Raw genomic sequence first — 15,508 nt, 5'->3', positions numbered from 1 at the left:
GGAGATAGGGGAAGGGGAATTTAAGAAAGGCCCACTAACAATTATTCAGCAAAAGGTGGAAACCATCAATGCATGCAAAGAAAGAGTGAAAAACTAGATGTTTATGTTGATACACCTGATTATACATTCAGCATTTCTACTTCCTTGTAAACACCAGTTTTGTCACAAGCTCAGCATTTCAGCATACCAGAGGGACTAATTAAGACCTCATTATGTAATCTGTGCAATTTGCCAGACCAAAACAGGTACTTCTATACTGGACACTTTCTTCAACTAACCTTTATGTGGAGTACCCCTTTAGGATTTTCTTGGCACACCGCTCGTTGCAGTACGATCAGGTGATGTAAAGCAGCACTGAACATCAGTATTATCAAAAAGGTTTAAAAGGCCAAAAACTGCAATAGCACTAGTGCATATACTGAAACACGAATGTGCCACAGAGTTAATGCACTCCTCGACTATTTCAACTTACAACTGGAAACAACAGCCTTCTGATTATTATAATATTTAATTCAGTCTGAAGGAAAAAAAATCCACCACATGCCAAGGTTTTTGTGTGGACAGATTCCTCCCTGTACCAGAGATAAACTTTAATTCAGTTCAACATCCTGTTTTCATTACAACAAGCTTACTTTCAGCATAATCATAACAGGTAAGGATTATGTTAAAACATATTCTCAGCTGACAGCCTAGTGTTTCTTTATTTGGAGAAAGTCATGACATCACTTAAATTAACCTATCAAGCTAACATGTTGACTTTTCATATCAAAAGGGAGAATCACACTGTAAATAAAGCATTATAGAAACATGGGTCAGCAGTGAACTGGCAAAGTTTAAGACTAATGCAAATATTTCTGGTATGAAAAATATAGAAATGCTGTAGGTGTGAAGAGGAAATAGAGCAGGCTGACACCTTAACACTTAGGGGAATACTGTAATTGATGACAATGCAGAAAATGGACTAAAACCTTCCAGGCTACTGGAAGTATAGTATAACTATGTTGGAAGTTTTTGGATTTCCAGGCCTGCAGCCTTCACAGTGGCAATGTTGTTTGGGCTGTTGGATTTTTTTTTTTAAGATAGCTATTTCTCATTTAGTTGTGGTAACATTGTGCCATACAACTTTGCAGGCTTACTTCTGTAGAGTTTTAAACAGGATTTACAAAACACACTGTAGAATATCCTAACAAAGCCTGCAGCTTCCAAAGTCACCATAGTGGCTCCTGCCATCCAATACACACAACACTCTATCCTGTGGCCACCTCACAGCCTGTGTGAAGTGACAGCACATGTTGTACCAGCCTGGTCTCTGGCAACACACCTCTCCACACACCGCTGTCTCAGGCAGCACAAAGGCATGCATTATAAACCCCAGGGCTAGAGCCATGGACAGTAGAGTGCCCCCAAGCAGGACTAATTAAGTGTAAGTCTTACTGATTTTACTTGGGGAACAAAAAAATCTGTGGTAATTTTCTGGTTTTCTTTTTCACACCAGTATTTGCATAACTGTTAAGACTGCAGATCAGCACCAGGAGATGCAAAACTTATTCTAATACAGGAATTTTATTAAGAAGTTGAATTGTGAACATTATCTTGACACGTATTAATACGTTCCTGCTGCATTCCCACTGCTGTGAAAATCCTTTCCATCACTACGCAGGTTTTCATAGGCCCTAAATATTTCCTTTTTCAATTGAGTTTCACACATATGCTCCCTCACAAAATGGTATTTATTTATCTTTCACAGTGAACTCCTAACTGGGAGAAGATGCGGGGCCTCAAAATTTTGTAAGATCAGGTTGGACTAGAAACAAGATATTTGTTTTACCAAATGATCTTAGCTTTAGTCCAATGGATAAGATAAATGAGGAGTTTCTATTAGACTGACAGATTTTATAAATTTCAGTAGCTTGTGTGAATTTAAATGTATTTGTCTAAAACAGTCAATACAGATCAAAATGCCTAAAAATTTTTGATAGCACTGCTACAGAATGCTGATTTCAGAAAATGCACAGAGTATTTCCAAGTACCCTGCTTCTGAAAGGCTTTTCTTCTTAAAACAAAAAACCCACAAAACAAAAACAACACACCAGTAACTAAACAACAACAAACACCACACCACAACCACCCACAAAAGATAACTGACACAAACACTATTTGCTGTTTTTTCCAGGTATTTTTAAAGTCATGTGTTTCTACCTTGATTTGGCTGGAGCTGAAAACCCCACTGTAACTCTGAATCATACCTACCAATCTAAAAAGTAACCGACTGATCATTCTAAAGGCAGAAGGAGCAGATCAGGTTTCTTTTCTATTTTAACCAAAGTGAAATGCAATTCTCATCAGCAGTGAACAAAACAACCGTATGTAAAAAAAAAAAAAAAAGAGGTAGCACACTAAAAGACATGTTTACCATTCAGCATGTGCGTAAGTCTTTCCCTTGCATTGCTAACTCTATTCAAAAATCAGAAATACCTGACTTAAAAAAAATAGCCTCTTTTTTTGTATGAACACACTTCAGTTTTCTCCTAACCCCCTTTGACTTTTGAACTCCTCCTGCGTGTCTATAACACACATAGCAGTTACAGGGCTGCCATTTTAGAGAGTGCAGTAATCTTGTTCCCTGCTGCAGCTCTCTGGCTATGCAGCAGTGCAGCAGAGATCCCTGTTATTCCCTGAATTCCTCACTAGGTATCCGTTTTGCCAACCTTGCATTTCCTTGCAGCTCAGATCAGCAGCTAACTGCACCCACACGCATCTCTTGCCTCTCAAATGATTTCTGTCCCTCCTCCTGTGGCAAAGCCTATTCAATCCCCTTTTTTTTCAGACCAAGGACAGATGAAACGAGGTCAACTTCTCCTTTCTAGACGTGGAAGATGGAGGTGAGGCATAACAAAGGTCCCAGACTTGTTTATCTACCCTCCTATGCCTGCAATCATGCCTGAGGTAAGGATCAGATAGTTAGAGGAAAATGTAGCAGAAATGAAGGTACTTATTTTTCATAAGAGAGAAAAAGAGGAAGAACTCCGTTTTCCCAAGTAGCTTAGATTGACTGTTCTCCCTCTAGTCAATGAACAAATGGGACATAATAGCTAAATCACAGGCACGTTCACCCTCCATCTGTAGGGACGGCTGAAATTCACAGGAAGCCTGGAGCATCTTGCATCATGGTAATACTGCTGGCTTCTGCAAAGAAGCAACACTGGATAATTCGCCAAGAAGGTTAAGACTGATTTCCATGCGTGACATTTTAGTGTGCTTAGCATTTTACTCAATTCATTTCTGTGTTCATAGATTGAAAACAACTTGATATAAGCACACTTTTTTCCTGTGTGGTAGTATGTCTTCACTCAAAAAATCCATTTGTGAAAAGACTGCAAAACAGATCACAAAACGATTCCCCAGACAGCTGCACACAACCACATGTAGTAGCCATTTTACAGGTAAATAGAAAGATTGGAAAGATCAAGTTCTTCACGAGCACTTAAACTTGTTCTGCCAGTGACACTTCAGCACTCAGAAATGCCATAGCGCTGAAAGTGCAGTACTTCACTTCAGCCTTTATTACTGTTACTATGCAAGGGTGAATGTATGAAATGTTATTCTCCATTTTGGGATTAATGGATCTAGAGTCTAGGAAGCTTTAGGCTTCAGTAATAGCCAGGCTTTGATGACCTGTGTTACGTAACAATAATGCTTTCAAATTTAAAAATGAGCTTTGCATGTCATAACTATGGAAATTTTATACATTGCTATGATCATATAGATTTTTATGATATCAATTCAAATGACTTTTTAAAGCAATAACCAGTACACTACGATCTGACTTTATTTTCAGTTGTACATCACTGATGTATTCTGGAATAAGGATACATCTGAGACTTCATTTTGGACTAGGGCAAGAAATGAAACTGTAGCAAGCAGAAGTTTACAACACTTTGCCATTGCCACACTGTGTTATATTTTAGTAAGTTCTCCTGTTGTATTAGCTTTTTGTGCTTTAAGGGAACCACCTGCTAGAAGGAGCTGACAATCTCTGAACAAGCAGGAATAATTTCACTAGCGATTCCTGATAACTGAACTGCACCTATATAGTCAGCAAGGATGAATAGCTTAAAGCTGCTTCCAGAATTAATCTGGTTCACTGTTCAATCTACTGGGCACAGATAATAGTGTGCATGAGACTAGACAAACAAAATCAGAAGTCAGATTTTCTGTTTTTTTTTTTTAAGTGCTGCCTACAGCAATTAACATCCACAGCTGTGCAAAAGCTAAGCACGTAATATTAAACAATCCATTTTTCTCTGTAATGCATTTTAATATGAGGGACACACATAAATCACAAGACAGCCTTACTTCCTTGAGAATACTTGTCTACAGCACTCAAACATACCAAGAGGCTCCATGGTATCATAGTCCATAATGGAAGCAGACAGGTTTTAGGAAAAGGTAGAAAGAAGGATGGTATGTGACACCTTCTGCTGCCAAGAATATCTTTTTCTTAATTATTATTTCTGCTATAAATGCAAAGTAGTTTCTTCAACACCCATAAAATTAAAAATCATTTTTCTGGTAAAACAATTGTAAGTACAGCTGGTTAGAAATTTTGACAGAAGAACACTTTCCATTAATAAATAAAACCCATTTATTTTCCTATGTACTGATGGATTATAATACTGCATTGATTTGACATGTATTACAAAACATTATATTTTTAATAATTTACTTTAATATTATACATGCTTCATATTGTAGAAATGGCCCAACCGAAGTAAAGAACATGACAATTGAGACTGACAACTTGAATGAGAATGAAGCATTTTGGTTGGCTTATTTTTACTGTTGAATTTTAAAATATCAGCCTTACATTTCAATTATAATAATAGAAAACAAACCCCCCAAAAGAAAACGCTAGCATTCCCCCCCCAGTCAGTCTGACAGAATTTGTCGGGGGGGGGGGGGGGGGGAACAAACAAACAAACAAAAACAAACAACTGAATTTTAAAATAAGGGCTGGGAGGAAAGGCATTCCTGACCCTGGCCCCATCCCTGCTCCTCTAAAAACATAAGGGTGGTAAGGATGTCACTAGATAACTTTCTATGTACTAAATAATGATTTAATCTCCAAGCACCTTGAAATGTAGGATAGATGTCTTCAAGAAAATAATATGGCTAAAAATGGGATTTTTTTAATCTATGAGGATAGTCAGCTGTCAGAGGGACAATCAGATTAACACTTAAATTTTGACCCAGAAAACCACCATGAAAAATGGAAGAGAAAGTATACCAAGAGGAGAGATGGCAACAATTGTATACGATGTGGTATCATTGGGTCCTGCCAGTTTCTTCCTATACTGCTATAAATCACAGGACAGTTGAGAAGGTATCTTGCCCTCCCTTCCCCCAGGTACACATCACAGAAGGATGCAGACCAAATGAGGCAGGTTAGCGCTGAACAGAAGTAGGATAGAAGCTAACTGTCAGCATTAAAATACACCTGCACCTGAGAAGTTTAGTTTCAAAATAGACACAACATCTAATTATTTACATCAAACTCTGCAGAGGTCTGAGAACATAAAAAAGGGGGAAAAAACAAGCAGATTCCTTTCCGGATTCCATCCCTCCCCCCCCCCCCCCCCCCATCTTCAAATAATGATACAGACTCTATGGCACCTCCCTGGTTCCATAAATCACTCCATCTAAAAAACTGGGACTTTTTGCTTGTATTGTTCACGTGTTAAAAAAACATACTCTTGAGTAGGGGAAAAAAAGCACGCCATATTAATTCAGAAGTATTACACAACAGAACAAGGTATTTTAGAAAAGACTTGTGCAACCACAGCAATAAATGTATTCACACATTCCACCTCTATTACCTGTTACACTAATGAACAGTGACTTTTGTGACAAGTGCATAGCATATGCACCACTTAAGAGTAAAATTCACTCAAGTTCTAAAAAACTTCTACACACCCAATCACCACCATCTATACATGAGTACGAACGAGAATATGTTCCCTGTTGATCATAGCAGACAGCAACATTACTGTACAGTTTATATAAAACATCTGGTTTTTAAAGTAACATTGAGAAAAGGAAAAAACGGAGCCCTGTTTCACTTGGATAAAGTTAGAAAAGCTCTGAGCAAGGACATAATTCTGACATAGTAGCTAAGTTAGTTCAGGTTTAATCAGCCACAACTTGTATGTCAGGCTGCAGGGCTGAACCCACAAACTTCAGCACTGAACTGGATTATCTGCCAAACACTTGCATAAACATGTAATCTCAATATTCTTATCATTTGAAAGACTATTACCATTTGTAGTTTGCTTGGAACTTTTTTGCTTGGTTGTTAGAGTTCAGAAGAGGCTGAAGGCAGGACTTGGTGTTATTTGTTGGGTGTTATTCTAAACAAATCTGGTTTTACAGCTCTAGCAACACTGAAGTTTCAGGTGTTTATGTATACGCACACAGCATTGGGATTAATGGGTTTAATTTCTTGTCATGCATCTGTTGGGACAGTGGAAGGCTTGAGGGTTTTGACATTAAAAGACTGACCTAATTAAAGCTGATTCACTCTTCCCAGGTATAGAGTAGCCAAGTTTTGAAGCACCACACCCCATCATATCATGAGGGTGGAAGTAGAATGGGTCCTTGGAACATCTCCTGACAAGTTTATACCTGAAAAATAATTCAGTTGACACAGGATAGCAAGTACTCAGATATCCTTGAGAAAATTCAAATTGAGAAGGATTAGTCAAATTCTGTTTAGATAAAATGCATATATATTTATGCACCAATATGAAAATTGCTTATATACAAACTTTCAGGTCTTCTTTCCATGCCTTGTTCCTTTGTTTCCAGTCTTCCTCCCCCCTCCCTGCTTCTGGGTTTCACTTATATTTTTCCTGGTTTATGTAACCATAAGCACTTTGCTTGAAAACACCATACAGTATACTGCATTAATTATTTAGTTCAGTATTTGCCTCCTGCTACTTATATAGGAAAAAACAGTGCAAAATGAACATTTGCGCAAAATCAACAATGATAATTTAGGAGTTGTATTACTTTTTCTGCAATATACATTTTAATGGTTAAGAAAACAGCAATAAAACTTTCTTCCAACATCAGCATATGGCACTTCATACATAAAAAAAGAAATATTTTTATTTCCACAGAAATAACATACATATTTATATATACATATATATATACACACTGGGCGATATACTGATTACATTATAAATAAGACGAGACATTTTTAAAAGTTAAGAGCTGAACTATTTGTTCTTCCTTGAGTGTATTCCCAATATATTTCACTCTGACCACACATTTCTTGAATTCACAGTTGTCCTGGGTTTAGCTTCCTCTAATCTGCCACAGCCCATATAGTTACCTGCTTGATTTTTTCCAAATAAGCTATATGTGGGTATGTCATTGGATTATTAAATAAAGTTAAAAATATTTTTATTATGTATGCTACTGCTCACTTTTTCTTGTTATCAGATAATTATCAACCCCCCTTGCTTTCACTTCCATCTTAATTTCCTCTGAATTTCAGTTTTAGGATCACAGGTACTAACACAATCCCTCACGACCACAGCTCACATAACAAATATAAATTTTCTTTACACAAACCCCAGAACACTTCATTACCCAGAATTTGGAAAATTCATAGAACCATTTCAATGGGCAACACAATTAAAAAATACCCTTACCCTGAGATTTCTGCAAATGTACTCTATAAAAAAATCCAGAGGCAGAACTAAAGCATGTGACTTTATCCCAGTTTCTCCATCTATAAAATCAGGTAATTATATTTAACTACTTAGCTGAATACTCTTAAGACCTTATTATATATAAAATCTGTGAAGCTTTTAAAACTGTCAAGACATGACAGAACTAGAATCAGAATAGAGGGGCTCCATTATTCTCCCAGTTAGAATTAAACACCAGAAGTTCAGAGATTTATACATTATGAAGGCTCAAAGAGAATACCTTTTAGCTTTCTGTTAAGCTCAGTACCTTAAACTCAAAGAATCTTTTTTACTTAAGGCTTGTTTCTACCCTTTAATCATTCTTGTGACTTTTCTTTGAACCTTCATCTATTTTCTTCTTTACTTATGGACACCAGAACTAAAGAAAACTATAAAGCCTTAGTCGTCTCACTGCCAGACAGAGTACCATCTGCCTTCTCATTCCCAAACCTTCTACCTCATGTACCCAAAGATCATGTCAGCCCTCTGGATGCAGATGTTTCACGCAGGATGGAGTCTCTTGCTCTAAAAAGAACTCCTATGTCTTTGTCTCTCAGAGCACAACGTTACATTTGCTATATTAAAGCAACGTCTCGCTTTGCCCAGTTTGACAAGCACAGCCACCCAGCAACTTGCTCTATTCATTATTATTTTCTTAATCTTTGAATCATCTATAACCTGTGATTATTTTTACCAGAGCACAGGTGAAAAAAAGTTCAAGTGTGGAGGACTGGCAACCCACTAGTATACACAGATACTCAAGGACCTCAGACATAACTGTATTCATCTTCTTTTAGGTCTGATTCAGCTAACGTGTGTCCTTCTCACTGTGCAGCATTCTTGTTTCTTCATGAAAACACCAAATAGTGTCAAGGGATTGGCCTCATATAAGTCTAAATGTGTATTTTTACACCACTGCTGTGTACAGCTCGAAGTATAAGCACCTTGAAAACATGGCAATAGTAGCAGTGTAACAAGACCTATTTTTAACAAATGCATGATGACAAGTATTAGTGACATCATGGGATTCTCCTTTGTCCTGTATTAACCAAGTCCTACATCAGTTATCTCCTCATTCTACCTGGATCAGTATCTGGGCTGTAACTACTTCAGTCACCTGGTCTACAATGGTTTCTCTACTATCTTCCTGCAATGCCCAGACTTCAGTAAATCCAGGTCCAGTGTTAACTTCTTTGTCAGCTTTCTGGGGATTAAACTACCTTCAGCTTGGGGGGGGGGGGGGGGTGGTAAGAAATCCACGCTGCGAACTGGACTTCCATCCACGCACCCAGTTTTTTGTGCTATATGCCTCTGAGAGGCAACAATTTTATTTCCCATTATTCTACATTTTAAAAAAACATACCTTTCCTATACCAACCGCCAAACTGCTCTCAAGTAGGAAAATATATATATAACAATATGTGCTTTTCCTTCTCACCCAAACACTTTAGTCTATATAACCAAAGCTACTTTAACAGAAAGTCCTACTAGTGCATGAAATTAAAAACTGCAACACTGATATTCTTCTCATTGCAGGCTTGATTCATTTCTTTTATACACATATGATCACAACACAGGCCAATAAAAACCTTAACTGGACAAAAAGAAGGAGATGCTTTAGTTTGTTTGTAAAACTATTAAAAAAAACCAAACAACCCAGCAGCGTTTCTGATCATGAAATATGTATACCAAAATAGAGAAAGAAAACTGTTTAAAATACATACAAGGAAATGCAAGAGAGGACTAGGCTGTTACCTCTCCATCTGAATTACTGCAGGTACCACAGAAAAAGGGGCAGAAAATTCCTTTTCTGTGATGCTCAGCTTATCTGAGAAATGAAAGTTCAGATGGATCAGCTTTGATATCCAAAGTAGCCAATCTTCTGTGCTGGGAGGCATCAACATTTTAAAAATGGGGGGGGGAGAGGGAAGTAATCTCAAAACAAATATCGATCAATCTTGTCAAACTGAGGCTGAGCCAATTATCTATTTGGTCTCAGAAATGTGTATGTCAAAATGCTCTGCTTCTGAGGGTTCTCTTGGATCTGTATTTTGCAGATCATTAGGAGTTTTGTTTTATTAGTGACTGGGTTTAGTTGCTGGGAACTGGGATGGAGGGTAAAAGAAGAGAGAAGGGGGAGATTTCATGCCTGTAAAAGAGCAATTGAAGATCAGACTAAAGCTCATTTAAAGACTTCCATTAAGAAACTGTGACCAAGACTTAAAACACACTAAAGAAGCAGCTTCATCTTGAACTTTGGGAGCAGCTGTGCTCTCATTCCCCTTCCCCCAACACAGGAAACAGACCTAGAAACAAAAATAAGACAGGAATGCTCCTGTGCAAGCTAATGTTGTTGGCTTCTTAAACATCCACTACTCTTGTGCCAAAAAAAATGAAACCTAGGAGGATTTAACACTTCAAAGGATAGTGGGAGACTGCTTTAAACAGAATTTTCTACCAGAGACAGATAGTCTTTCATTTTGTAAACAAGCTGGAAAAATGTCATCATGAGTGCATGTCAAGACAGATTTCATTTATATTCCTGTACTACTTATGCACAAATACACTACTGCATATTACACTTTTACCTATTTTAGACTACAATTAATGTTGTAACAATGTTATCTCCCATATCAGGAGAAAAAAAAATGCAGCAGTTGAATCTTCTGATACCTTCCAAAATGTTCTATTACAATATAGAGTTTGAAAGCTTAACACTACAGAGAAATGTTTGACAAAGAAGTTCTCTCCTTATTAAGCAATGATACATAATTATATGTTCAAGGAGAATGTGAATAACATCTTGCCAAAGGAATGTACGGCCACATATGCTACTTGCAGTATTCCCAACTACAAATTATAGTTATGCTTTCACTTGTGCTATTAAGAACTTGGCCTTTGTTCAGAGTATTATGTTTTCTGAACAAAGGTAGAGAGAAGGGAAGGAAAGCAAGTGGTAGGCTAAGTTCTCAAGTCTAACTTTCAGGAAAACAAATGGCAATTTAATTTTGACAAGCACAGACCATCTCTGTGGCTTGCTCTGCTTCACTCACAGAAAACTACACGTTTTCAAAACTTAATATTCTGCAGGCCAATGGAAACTCTACGTAATGCATTCTCCCTCATAAGGTTAAAATGTCAATGCAGATGGCACCAAGATCTTGATATGGAGAGAAAGCAAATGTTATCTTTTCAAAATCTTCAGCCTAATAAACATGATGTGGAGGATGGGATGTTACGAACGAAAAAAGGAGGGGAAAAATAATCTTACTTATTTTAGAAGAGTGTCTGCATCTCTGAGTGCAGCAACCCCAGCCATAGCCCTCTCAACAGTGCTTAATGTTTTATTAAAATAGTTTCGTGATCCCTCCTCATTCTGCTAGTGTCCTCCCTGTGGTAGAAGATGAAAAACAGATAGAAAAACAAGAGCTGATGTGACTGTTAACAGCTATATTTCACTCTCACTTAAAACCTAGCAAGTACTGTCAGATTAGTCCTCAGTCACAACGAATTCTAACTCCAGTAGTTTCCTTTTATTAAAGAGTATGTTTGATCTTTGTGCACTGAAAGTTAGGGGCCATGCAGCACTTGTGCCTTTAGCACCTGTTAATAATTCCTCAGAGGAACAGATAGAGAGCAAAAGCAGGTGAAAGGAGGCTTTTAAGTTTTAACCATTGCATCAATGGATCACATCCCACCCAACCACACAGTGCAGTCACTTAAAGCACCATTTCTTCACTGCTGTACCTAACGAGAGGGAAATAGCTTGCTGTGGGTGTAGCATCTCAAAAGGAGTACAACTTTTCAGTTTCAAGGAATTTCATTCTAAATACAGGTAATTAACGCTGAGCACAATGAGGAAACAAAACCAAGTACTAGTCACACCCTGGATGCGTCAGTGGAGGGAAGATCATGATAACAGATGACAAGCTTAATCCTGGACAACCAATTTTTCTCTTCCAGCTACCAACATAATCCCTTGTCTCCAGAATCAAAGTCTGACAATTTTTTGCAGGAAGGTCTGCATGCTTTCAGAACACACTGCTTATTATACTTGAAATGGAACAAAAATGGCTGCTGAATCGTCCACTATATTGCCATTTCACAAACCCATTCTCCCCCCCAACTCTGAGTACAGTCATATATTTACATCTATTACATTTTCTGTATGGAATCACTGCTAAGAATAAGCACCTCATTACTAGAGAGGTGTTTTATAATCCAATATAACATGAATCAAACCACTTGATACTTGCTGTCTTAAAAGCAAGGGGACAGGTAAATGGACCAAGTTTAAACAGATTACAACTTAATTAAAATCAAAATTACAGACAACAGCACCTCTCGCAGAACAGGCCCATCTAAACAGGTGGTACGAGGCTATCACACTGTTTTTTACATTGTCATCATTACTAGAGCATAAAGCTTCTTATGCCTGGAAAATAATATTGAGAACAGACTGTAACAAATTCTTTGACTTGACTGCCAAGAGTGGATGTTCCAAAATGCCTGAACTGTCACATCCCCACATTCAAAGCAACCTTTCTATCAAGACCCAGTCTACACGGATGCCTGGGTGGTTTTTTTATTGTGCTTTGTGTGCTTATAGGACTTAGCCTCATCTATGAGATCCAAGCTCTACAGGTCTAGTAACAAAATTAATAGGAGCTCCACAGCTAAAGAATGCTAAAGGACAGAACAGACCATTTCACTGGGAAGGGACCTAAAATGATCATCTAGTCCAACTGCCTGGCCAATTCAAAGCTGACCAAAAGTTAAAGAATGTTACTGAGTGCATTGTCCAAATGCCTCTTAAACACTGACAGGCTTGGGGCATTGACCACGTCTCTAAGGAAGCTTGCTCCACTGTTCAATTACCACCATCTTGGTAAAGAAATGCTTCCTCATGTCCAGTATAAACCTGCCCTGAAGCAGCTTTGAATCATTCCTGCCATGTCCTATCACTGGATTCCAGGAAGAAGAGTTCAGCACCTCCCTCTCCACTTCCCTTCCTCAGGAAGCTGTAGAGACCAATGAGGTCGCCCCTCAGCCATCTCCACTCCAACCTAGACAAGCCTAAAGTCCTCAGCTGCTCCTCACAGGACATTCCTCTCAACCCTTTTACCAGCTTTGTTGCCCTCCTCTGGACACATTCAAGGACCTTTAATATTCTTCTCAAACTGTGGGGCCCAGAACAATACACAGTGTTCAAGGTGAGGCCGCACCAACACTGAATGCAGTGAGCTAATCACCTCTTTTGGCAAGCTAGTGATGCTGTGTTGGATGCACACCAGGGTGCGGTTTGCCCTATTCAGACCAGCCTGGATAAAAGCCATATCACAATTAATTTCAAAAAATGTACATACTGATGGAAATAGGCATTTTGCTATGTGCAAGTTGTATTTTCAAATGCCATCTGGGCCATAATAGAAACCAAGTGGGGAAAACAAACAAACATACAGAAATTTCACATACCTATTGAGGGCTAGGGTGAAATGCCATCTAAAAACCAGGAAGTCTTTATGTGTTGCACATCATACACCGACTTCTCAAAGGAATTTATAGATGCTTTTGCACATAGCTTAATAAAAGAAAGTCCTCGTGCAAGAGTTAGAGTAACTGACTACATAAGATGTCTTAATTATATATTTTGTTTTCTTGGTAAACAATAAATATATCTAATGATTATTCACTTCAGCACAACATTTTTACAGACATTTAGAGCTTTGTTACGTTTCCATAATGGTACACTACATGACAAATTCTGTAAACCATCAGATTTCAAACATCATATTGTAAACACAAGGCTTTAAACTTAAAACTTACAAAGCTGCTTCATACCTCTGGCATGTGGTATATCCTCATTTAATCCATCTAAAAATATCTCATTTGTTAAAATCTAATCTCTGGAGAAATGACTAGATGGGCTTAAAATAGTCAGTTCAATGATGGATTTATAACTTCATCTGCATTTCACAATTACAGTCAAAAACGTATTTTAAACAGAGTTAAGTTCATATCCCTTCTGCAAATAGGCGCTTGCAACAGCCTTTGAATTAAGTTCATACCAGACTGCAGCCCACACAATGAATAAATATGTTGCTCTATAAGCAGCAGAACTGAAGGTATCTGCTTTTTTACACTTTCATATTCCATGTCTGCTGAAGAGCCCCACAAACTTCTACTATGCAGTTATGCCACGTACTGCCTGGCTAGTCAGTACACACATACTCATAGTCGCCTGCCAAACTGGTGGTTGCCCCACAGAACGAACCAAGAGCTGCACTCTTCTCATCTTGTGAGGAAATAGTGTGACTTTGGTCTCCATCACCTCAACCACTACTTCTCACAACAACTGTAGGAATCCCCCATCTTTGAACGTACTAACACTGCTGAACATGGCTGATGTTGCTTGATAGAGCTATGTGTTCTATTATGGGATGGATAGACAGAGAGAGACAATGCTAGATTGGACATTAGGAAAGGGTTCTTCACTGAGAGGGTGGCTGGTCACTCAAACAAGCTCCCAAGGCAAGTGGCCACAGGACCAAGCCTGCCAGAGCTTAAGGAGCATCTGAATGACACACAGTCCTTATGGTTTAGTTTTAGGTGGTTCTGCAAGAAGCAGGTTGTTGGACTTGATCTATACAGGTCGTTTCTAATTTGAGATACTCTGTGAATGCAAACCACACAAAGTGCGTTTCTTGGGGAAACCTCTGTAACATTTAGACAAGTGATGCATACCAACTCGAGGTCCCCAAGCTCATTAGTACTGCACCAGGAAAGTTTATGGACTGATTTACCATTTAGTTTTCACCACACAAACTCAAGCTCTCCCGGTAAGTGCTGAAATCAAGCGGAAGTCACCCTAGCCCTACCCATCAACATGCCCAGGGCACACAGACTGATGATTTCAGTTTCTTTTTCCTCTAAACCTGTACATACTCCTACATTCAGGCAGTCTGAGATAACACCCAGTGAAATGGCTATACTTGTCAGCTGAACAAAACGTCTAAATAACGTACCAGTTCATACCACCATGGACAGTCAGGGGAAAAGTACGGTGCTTTATGTGTACTCCCTCACTGAGGGGCAAAAAACGGTTACTGTCCTCAAGACTTCATTTTCAGCTATTCAGTTTCTACTACTGGTTAACAACGTACAGGTTGTGCAATTCAAACCAATGGGCAAGAAACAAGTCTCAGAGAAGTTGTACTAGCATCTTACACTAAAGACACTCTATTTTTAATAGACAACTGGATTTTTAATTTTAAAGGTAGTAACACTGAGATTTCAATTAACGCTTAAATAAGGTGAATCCATAAAAATACAAGTTATTTGAACTGAATACCATACTGGGCTGGTGACCCTAACATGCCTATTCCTCAATCAGTTGTCATTTTGAAGTTACAAAAATATAGGGTAAATGAAGCTCTGGACAATGATATTTAGCTGCCTTGAAATTTCCTGTATGTTCTGCCAACTTCAATTGCGATTTGGACAGTAGATTTAGAACAGTAACTGGTAAACAATGATCTGACATGCACTCATTAGCAGAAAAACAAACAACATATTCTGAATAGTACAGTAAACCAGATAAATTTTCATCTCAAACCAGAACAGTTTAGCCTCTAGTTCAATGTACTGCCTTTATTCTTTTGTTGCTGAATGCAAAAATGGCAGAAAAATATTCTATTGCACATTAGGCCTTTAACTATAAGCCCTTTCATTTAGCTATTGCTATTTCTTCT

The 15,508-nt window shown here is 38.2% G+C and overlaps 1 protein-coding gene across 5 annotated transcripts in view; it reads right to left on the bottom strand.

Annotated features, from left to right (window-relative positions):
• The window catches only part of TBL1X (transducin beta like 1 X-linked), a 194,290-nt gene that overhangs the window by 160,178 nt on the left and 18,604 nt on the right, over window positions 1–15,508 (bottom strand). Inside the window, exon 1 of one of the 5 annotated variants that reach the window (XM_061459876.1) lies at window positions 6,559–6,681. The exons of the other annotated variants lie outside the window; for them this stretch is intronic. The gene's annotated coding sequence lies outside the window, so the exon portion shown is untranslated. Of the gene's footprint in view, window positions 1–6,558; window positions 6,682–15,508 lie in introns of those variants that run through there. 5 annotated transcript variants of the gene reach the window in all.

The sequence above is a fragment of the Pezoporus flaviventris genome, unplaced genomic scaffold, assembly GCF_033815535.1.
Source record: "Pezoporus flaviventris isolate CSIRO_AGI_PZ_B2104156 unplaced genomic scaffold, CSIRO_AGI_Pfla_v1 ptg000030l, whole genome shotgun sequence".
NCBI classification, from domain to species: domain Eukaryota; kingdom Metazoa; phylum Chordata; class Aves; order Psittaciformes; family Psittacidae; genus Pezoporus; species Pezoporus flaviventris.
This window is presented reverse-complemented; position numbering and strand designations above follow the sequence as displayed.